At 42.3% G+C, this 10,020-nt stretch overlaps 1 non-coding gene across 1 annotated transcript; it reads right to left on the reverse strand.

Moving 5' to 3' along the window:
• Positions 1 to 267: 267 nt before the first annotated feature.
• Positions 268 to 339, reverse strand: TRNAG-UCC. Its single transcript has one exon. It is a non-coding gene; the product is annotated as a tRNA-Gly (tRNA).
• Positions 340 to 10,020: the final 9,681 nt, after the last annotated feature.

The raw sequence follows: 10,020 nt of genomic DNA on the forward strand, positions 1-10,020 counted from the left end.
CCATATTAAAATATGCAAAATCTTATATTAGTGAACGGAGAGAGTAATTTTTGATGGTGGGTTCTGGACTCCTCTCGTTAATGTTTTTGGAGATGGATGTGATGTTTGTGTTCCTGTAGTTGTAATGGTTGGTTGCATGTATCAAAGAACGTATCTACATGAACCAATGATTGTAAAAACAAAGAAAATTGTAACACACGGACAATTAAGTACGGTAAAAACCCTTTCCATGTATAACAAGCAAGTGGCAGCACTTTAGAAAAAACATGCGTCTGCCGGGAGTCGAACCCGGCTCTATTGCTTGGAAGGCAATTATCCTAACCGTTGGACTACAGACGCAATGATTACACTTATTTAGATGAAAGTTTATTTATCAAGGAAGCTGCTGTTTTCACACTACCTACCATGAGTCCGCTAACATTTTTGGGCTTGCTCTCACAGAATGCACATCGACAAACTTAGCAAAAACTGATAACTATTTGATGCCCTCGTCTACTAACAATGCGTTTGGTTCGACCTAGGTAACGCATTCGGTTTGCTGTAACGGGACAAGCTGCTTCCAATTAATTTTCGCAATATGTTCTTTCTTTGGTTCGTGCGGTCGAATCCTGATTTTCTAATCACCTACGGATCGGGTGGTGTTGATTTTATGAATCGCTGTATCGGAAAGCATTGTTATGGAAAACATCGACAGCGAGACAAACGCTAGCTATGGTTTTGAAAACGCGGCGCTGGACCATATTGGCGACCTTAAGGTGCCGGGACCTAATGGGATGTCAGCAATTGTCTTTAAGAGGCATTGGCATTTTATGGGGGATAAAGTAGTGGAAGAAGTGCTAGCTGTACTGAACGGAGGAGAGATCCCGGAGGGATGGAACGATACAATGGTCGTGCTCATACCTAAAGTTAAAAACCCGAAGAGAATCAAGGATCTCCGGCCAACAAGTCTATGCAATGTGATATACAAACTAGTGTCAAAAGTCATTGCAAACTGGCTTAAGTTAATTCTTCCTGGTATTATTTCAGAGAATCAAAGAGCGTTTGTGCCGGGGAGACTAATCACAGACAATGTCCTTATAGCATACGAGTTGTCCCACTACTTGCTAAATAAGAGGACCGGGAAGGCTGGGTATGCGGCAGTCAAAGCAGACATGAGCAAAGCCTATGATAGGGTCGAATGGTGCTTTTTGGAGGCAATGATGGGTAAGCTAGGTTTCAGCAGAAGATGGGTTGAGCTAATTATGAAATGTGTGAGGACAGTGAGATATCAGATCAAAGTGAATGGAGAGCTTACCCAACAATTCAGCCCGTCACGGGGCCTTAGGCAAGGAGATCCGGTGTCTCCCTACTTATTTGTAATATGTGCGGAAGGACTGTCAGTGTTGCTTGAGGATGCAGAATGGAATGGTACGCTACATGGAGTCAAAATCTGCCCAAGGGCGCCATGTGTATCACATCTATTCTTTGCGGACGATTCCATGTTATTGATCAAAGCGGAGTAGCAGGAAGCGGCAGCCCTCCATGGTGCTTTACAATTGTATGAGGACTGTTCTGGGCAGTGTATCAATGTGGAAAAGTCGGCCATAATGTTCAGTCAAAATACAGGATACGCAGAGAGGAACTCGGTTAAGGACACCTTGGAATACAGAACGATGATTGGAATGAGAAATACCTCGGTCTACCCGTTCATGTCAGGCGATCCAGGAAGAGGGCGTTCAATTATATCAAGCGCAACATATGTGGGAGAGTTCATGGGTGGCAAGAAAGGCTCCTAGCAAAAGAAAGCAAAGAAGTTCTTGTGAAGGCCGTGGCTTAAGCTATTCCCGCCTTCGCCATGTCATGTTTCGACCTCACCAAAACATTCTGTGCAGAGTTGAACACACTAATGTGTATGTTTTGGTGGAGTCAGCAGGACAAGCAAAACCCGATGCATTGGATAAGTTGGGACAAGCTAACTCAGCGAAAGTAATGGGTGGATTGGGGTTTAGAGATAAGCATAGCTTCAATATGGCAATGTAGTCAAGGCAGTGGTGGTGACTCCTCCAGAACCCGAACAGCCTTTGCGCAAAGGTCTTGCAGGCGAGATACTTCCCCGGGAGGACCGTGCTAGAAGCTGAAGTCCATGATGGGATCTCATATTCTCGGCGGAGCATTCTCCATGGGTTGGACCTCGTGAAGCAGGGATATATATGGAGGATTGGGGACGGGTCCAATGTACACATCTGGTTGGACCCTTGGATACTGAGACCATGGTCACGGAGAGTTATCACACCACTGGGGGCCAATCTCCTCACAACGGTCAGTGAGCTAATCAGCCCAGTCACTGGAAAATGGGATGAGGTGCTTGTCCGAGACACCTTTAGCGAGGAGGACACAAAACAGATCCTAAACATTCCGCTTCAGGAGGGGGTGGATGACTTTACTGCCTGGCACTTTGATACGAAGGGTGAATATTCCGTCAAAAGCGCTTATAAGCTCCATGTTGAGTTATGCAAGCAAGTACAAATAGGGGCACCCGAATCGGGTTCCTCGGTCGCAGGACAATTGAATAGGCATGATGACCCAACCTAGAAACGCATATGGAAAATGCGGTGCCCAGTAAAGTTGCAGATGTTCGTTTGGAGGATGAAGCACCAGTCATTGGCACTATGCACTAATCTGAAGAGGAGAGGTATGAGGCTGGAGCGCTCTAGCTGCTTCATCTGCGGGAGGGCCGAGGAGGATGGGGCGCACCTGTTTATAAAATGCAAGCTGGTCAAGGAAGGATGGCGAGCAATGGGCCTTGAGCAGGAACGCGTGCAGCTTGAGAGCATCAGGGGGTGCATGCAATGCTTGATAAGTTGTGGGAGCTGGATGAGAGGAAAAGGATGCTTATAGTAATTTTTGGTGGCATTGGTGGATAAACAGGAACAAGATTCGAGAAGGGGAGCTGCCGGTCGCGCCACTAGAGTTGCTTTTGAAATAGACTCACAATTGCTTGCAGATGCTTTGGACATTTGGAAGGCGGATTCCTCACCCTTTGCTGCAGTAATCGAAGACATACAGCTCCAACTCAAGATGTGGTTCTCAAAGTTCACTATACAAGCCTGCCGTCGAGAGGCAAATTCTGTTGCGCATGAATTAGCTCAAATAGGTCGTATATGTTTACCAAATAATTGTACGGAGTAGAACACAACTGTATCGCCCACTGTGGCTGATCGTGTGTTGGGCGATATGCACAACCACCGTTAATCTATAAAGCTATTCTTTGACTTCAAAAAAAAATCAATGTCATGGAACAAGATGGTGGCAGCACTTAAGAAAAAATTGCGTCTGCGTGGAATCTATAACCCGGGTCTATTGCTTGGAAGGCAATTATCCTAACCGTTGGACTACAGACGCAATGGTGACACTAATTTAGATGAAAGTTTATTTATCAAGGAAGTTTCTGTTTTCACACTACCTAGCATGAGTCCGCTAACATTTTTGGGCCTGCTCTCACAGAATGCACATTGACAAACTTAGCAAAAACTGATAACTATTTGATGTCCCCATCTACTAACAACATGTTTGGTTCGCCGGTATCATACACCCACCATTTACCTTCCTCAAAAGAGCCACCATACCTACCTATTATGGCATTACCATAGCCATTCCGAGATATATAGCCATGAAACTTTCCACCGTTCCATTTACTATGACACGCTCCATCATTGTCATATTGCTTTTGCATGATCATGTACTTGACATCGTATTATTGGCAAGGCCACCTTCATAATTCTTTCATACATGTCACTCTTGATTCATTTCACATCCCATGTACACCGCCGCACGCATTCACATAGAGTCATATTTTGTTCTAAGTATTGAGTTGTAATTCTTGAGTTGTAAATCAATAAAAGTGTGATGATCTTGATTATTAGAGCATTGTACCAAGTGAGGAAATGATGATGGAGACTATGATTCCCCCACAAGTCGGGATGAGACTTCGGACTTTATAAAAATAAAAGAGGCCAAAGAAGCCCAAATAAAAAAAAGGCCAAAGAAGCCCACAAAAAAATGAGACAAAAGAGAGAAGGGACAATGTTACTATCCTTTTTTCACACTTGTGCTTCAAAGTAGCACCATGATCTTCATGATAGAGAGTCTCCTATGTTGTCACTTTCATATACTAGTGGGAATTTTTCATTTTAGAACGTGGCTTGTATATTCTAATGATGGGCTTCCTCAAAATTCCCTAGGTCTTCGTGAGCAAGCAAGTTGGATGCACATCCACTTAGTTTCTTTTGTTGAGCTTTCATACATTTATAGCTGTAGTGCATCCATTGCATGGCAATGCCTACTCACTCACATTGATATCTATTAATGGGCATCTCCATGGCCTATTGATACGCCTAGTTGATGTGAGACTATCTTCTCCCTTTTTGTCTTCTTCACAACCACCATCCTATTCCACATATAGTGTTATATCCATGGCTTGCGCTCATGTATTGCATGAGAGTTGAAAAAGCTGAAGCGCGTTAAAAAGTATGAAGCAATTGCTTGGCTGAAACCAAGGTTGTGCATGATGGGAGTATTTTGTGTGATGAAAATGAAGCATAACCTAATTATATGATTTTGTAGGGTTAAGCTTTCTTTGGCTATGCTATTTTGATAAGACTTGATTACTTGTTAGTATGCTTGAAGTATTAATATTTTTATGTTAATATGAACTTTTATCTTGAATCATTTGGATCTAAACATTCATGCCACAATAAATAAAATTACATTGAGAAATATGCTAGGTAGCATTCCACATCAAAAATTCCGTTTTTATCATTTACCTACTCGAGGACAAGCAGGACTTAAGCTTGGGGATGCTTGATACGTCTCCAACGTATCTATAATTTTTCATTGTTCCATGCTATTATATTACCTGTTTTGGATGTTTATGGGCTTTACTTTACACTTTTATATCATTTTTGGGACTAACCTACTAACTGGAGGCCCAGCCTGAATTGCTGTTTTTTTGCCTATTTCAGTGTTTTGAAGAAAAGGAATATCAAACGGAGTCCAAACGGAATGAAACCTTCGGGAGCGATCTTTTTGGAACAAACGCAATCCAGGAGACTTCGAGTGGTCGTCAAGAAGCAGCCAAGGCGGCCACAAGGGTGCAAGCCGCGCCCTAGAGGGGTGGGCGTGCCCCCACCCTCGTGGGCCCCTCATGGCTCTCCTGACTGACCTCCTTCGCCTATATATATCTACGTACCCCAAAAACAGCCAGGAGCACCACGAAACGCTATTTCCACCGCCGCAACCTTCTGTACCCGTGAGATCCCATCTTGGAGCCTTTTTCGGCGCTCCGCCGGAGGGGGAATCGATCACGGAGGGCTTCTACATCAACACCATAACCTCTCCGATGAGTTGTGAGTAGTTTACCACAGACCTTCAGGTCCATAGTTATTAGCTAGATGGCTTTTTCTCTCTCTTTGAATCTCAATACAATGTTCTCCTTGATCTTCTTGGAGATCTATTCGATGTAACTCTTTTTGGGGTGTGTTTGTCGAGATCCGATGAATTGTGGGTTTATGATCAAGTTTACCTATGAGAAATATTTGAATCTCCTCTGAATTCTTTTATGTATGATTGGTTATCTTTGCAAGTCTGTTCGAATTATCTGTTTGGTTTGGCCTACTAGATTGATCTTTCATGCAATGGGAGAAGTGCTTAGCTTTGGGTTCAATCTTGCGGTGTCCTTTCACAGTGACAGCAGGGGCAGCAAGGCACGTATTGTATTGTTGCCATCGAGGATGAAAAGATGGGGTTTATATCATATTGCTTGAGTTTATCCCTCTACATCATGTCATCTTGCTTGATGCGTTACTCTGTTCTTCATGAACTTAATACTCTAGATGCACGCACGAGTCGGTCAATGTGTGGAGTAATAGTAGTAGATGCAGGCAGGAGTCGGTCTACTTGTCACGGACGTGATGCCTATATACATGATCATGCCTAGATATTCTCATAACTCTGCACTTTTCTATCAATTGCTCGACAGTAATTTGTTCACCCACCATAATACTAATGCTATCTTGAGAGAAGCCACTGGTGAAACCTCATAACCTCGGTCCTAACATGTAGTGTGACGACAAAGTCCATGGGTAGATACCAGAAATGGCCATCGGGTATTTCCATGGGGTTGAACCCGACGAGATTGAAATCATAGGTCATACCGGTCTGTAGCATGTTGTTGAAGCGAATTGCTTGGTTGTTGTACGCGATCGCTTCCATCTTTGTTCCCTAATATTTTTTATGAGTCATAACAATAATGAGGAAACAAAACTGTCTATCAAACATGTATTTTTAAAATGTGGGCTATAAACATACGGGCTATCAAGTAGTGAGGATTAATGACTTACATGATAATCGAGTAGTATGCACTCAAGGTACAAGTTTCCCATGTCATTCTCCTTGATTTGAGCCTTCCATAGGACCCTAGCATGAATGATCCAGCAATTTTGATATATATGCTCCATTTGGACACGATGAAAAGTCAAGTTCCTATGCGTAGAATAGAAAGAACGGATGAGGTAAATTAGTGAGCGATGATGGCAAACAGCCGTACAATGTGATTATTCTATCTTGCCTGTTCTTCGGAGGGATGATGGGTTGACTAATGATAGGAACCCGCGGCGATGCTATCACCCTCTTAGAGGTGATCAATCGGTATGAGTTTACCATGGTCGTGGAGGAGATGGCTTTTCTTCTGTAGAAAGATGGAGACAAAAATGGTGTTGCAGAAAGATGGAGACAAAGATGGTGCTGTGGGGCTTTTTTATAAGCATAGTGGGCGGCGGTAAATTGAAAAATGGTTAAGAAAATTTGATTTTGGGCGGGCGGCGGGAAAATGAAAAATGAAAAATGGTCAATAATCGTATCTTTAATATTTGGCAACCTATTGAAAATTGTGTATTTATCAGGGAAACAGACACGTTAAAATCGGTCCATGATCAACCCAGCTGATTTGTGATTTGTGATTCACAATATATTTAATTTATGCAAAACTGTGATTTATGATCACTTGCCTTTTCAAAATGTAACTGATTTATCACATGCATATACAATCTTAAATTCATGCCGTAATATATTAATTAGAGGAAATTATTTAACGAGGCTAGCTTGTCTCGAACGACCAATTATTTAACGAGGCTAGCTTGGTTCGATATGTGCACAAAGTAATCTATCCGTAATGATTTTTGTTGGTTCACTTTTTAAAAAAACTGACCGCGTCCGTTTTTGTAAGTACTGCGGCAAAACTTCAGTATGATATATACCACAGTAACTTAAACAACAATATTTTTTTAAGCCAAACACTTCAAAGTATGCAGTACTTAGGCTACCCTTGGCAGCAAAGAATTTTTTGAAGTTTTCGGAGAATACTCTAGTTTTTCTAGAGACCCACAATTTTAAATACTTTGACGTGTTGGGTGTCCAAAAATACTGAAGTTCTATAAACCGTAGTATTTCCAAAACTGTGACATTTCCGTTGTATCTAAAGAAAGAGGTCCAACCTCTTCTTTTTCTAAAGAGAAGCGTGAGAACGTTGTGGAGAGAGCTGCTTGCTACCTACAATGTCTGAAAAATATAATATGTCTAAAAAATAATAATATGTTATATGTCTATCTTGTAACAGTACCATGTCTATTTTTGCTATCTAAATAGTTTTCGAGTAAGCACTTGTATCACTGCTGCCATTGCTAAAACATGGCACGGGGCTGAGAACAAACATGCAACTTAAGAAAATCTTCTGTTCTTCTCAACATGTAGTGATAAATGAAACTGACAATAGCATGTTTATTGGGAAAAATAAAAGAAAACTAAAAATCACATTGTCATCGAGCATAAATAAGAGACAACAAGCAAATTAATAACTATTCATTATTTGACTCCGAACGATTACATTCACAAATGCTATTCAGGAGCACTGAAACAACTAACATACTAAGATATATAAATAACATTGTAGACCTCCTCATGCTTGGTCCTTTGAAGGTGGTGGTGGCTTCTTGTCGCATGCTTGGATATGCTTCACGACCATCTCCGTCAACTGATTTATTTGGTTAATCAAAGTTTGCACCAACATGCTAGTATGTTGTTGTGCCTGCAGAATCTCATAGTTGCTGGTACCCCAACCGTCTTTCCTCTCTGCATTTGACCCCGTGTCACGCTAGATATCCCAGTCTGAGGGGACATGTGCACGAGGGATGTTTTGCACCTCACGACGTCGGATTAGGTTATCAAAGTGGTTTGTGAAAAACATGGATGGGAATTGGATAGGCAAGTTATGACTATGCATGTTTAGTTTCTTACACTTTGGTGCGGATCCCTCACCAACATAATGATCTCGGTGCGGTTCGTCCTCATCTTCCAGTTGACCAAGATCATCAGGGTGAAGCTGTGTTGTTTCTTCCTGATCTTGATGGTTATCCTCAGCCCCATCGATGCTGAAGCCAGAGGAACTGTTGGATGACGACATGTCAAAGTAAGCACCAAAGTGAGGGATAACCATCGATGGGGTTGAGGATAACCATCAAGATCAGGAAGAAACGACTCAGCTTCATCCTGATGATCTTGGTCAGCTGGCACTGGTGGAAAAAGGGCCTTTGGTCGCGGTTCGCAACTGCCATTAGTCGCGGTTGCGCAACCGCGACAGAACGGGCGCGACTAAAGGCCCCCCCCCTTTAGTCGCGGTTGCTTAAGAACCGCGACTAAAGGCCCGTCCACGTGGGCGCCAGGTGGCCGTCGGGGCGGAGGACCTTTAGTCGCGGTTTTTCTGGCCAACCGCGACTAAAGGCCGCCGCAGGTTTAGGGTTTTAGCCCCCCCCCTAAACCTGTTTTCTGTTTAATTTGTATTGTTTTATTTCTTTTGTGCTTTATTTTAATTTTGAAGGAGTTTCATATATTCTACAGTACTACATACATGCATATGAATGTACAATTTCAAATAAATTTGAAATTAGAACCAAAAAGAATTCAAGAGGAATATACAATATATATTCAATATCATCGGATGACCATATACAATTTTGAACAAGTTTCCATACATGATTTAATGCATATAAAGTTCTACGTCCTCGTAATAGTGTTCTCCTTTAGGATGGAGGACTTCCCTGCTGAACCATCCAGCTAGTTCCTCTTGAAGTGGTCGGAAGCGAGCTTCTGGACTAAGCATCCACCGGAGGTTATTCCTCTTAGCATTGGTATCACTCGGAACCCGCTCAGAGGTGTATCTCCGGATCATCTCACAGACATAGTATCCACATAGATTGGTCTCCGGTGGCTGAATATCCCCAGCATTCTTAGCCTTTAACATTTTGAATTCTAGCTCTTTTTTGAATTCACCGACCTTTGTATCTACGAACCGTCTCCAAACCCTACGAGGAAAAGAAAATTAAATGAACAAGAGAGTTATTAATTAGTTACTTGATATTAGGAAATGAACGAAATAGGCCGATCGATATAGAGCGCAAATGAATGAAATAATTACTTCTGCAGCATTCTTCTCATGCCGCCCCAAAGCTTTGGATCCATATTCACAGAGTCGTGGACGAGACATTCTGAGGTGTTAACTTTAATTACTAGCAGAATCCAGTGGAACCTGCGGACACGATACATGCACAGTACGTCATGCATAACTCATCGATTAGCCGGCCACATACCATGCATGGAGTAAACAAAAGAGAATGTGCTCAAGACAGAAACACTCACTCAAAATGGTAAGGAAATAGAATATCACTTTTGAGTTCCTGCTTTGTAAGAAACTGCCACAGGTCTGCCTCCACGTCGGCGGGGTAACGCTCCAACACATGTCCATTAACGATGTGTGGGTCAATGAACCCAACATCATGGATGTTCCTTACTCTGCATTCCTTAATCTTCATTCTGCATGTATAATAGCGGACACAACAATATAGTTAGGACATACATATAGTGCAGGCAATATGAACGAGATGGGGTAGAAATTAATAAATCACTTACAGAACGTAGCAACTGATGATAGAT

The sequence above is a fragment of the Triticum dicoccoides genome, chromosome 4A, assembly GCF_002162155.2.
Source record: "Triticum dicoccoides isolate Atlit2015 ecotype Zavitan chromosome 4A, WEW_v2.0, whole genome shotgun sequence".
Lineage (NCBI taxonomy): Eukaryota > Viridiplantae > Streptophyta > Magnoliopsida > Poales > Poaceae > Triticum > Triticum dicoccoides.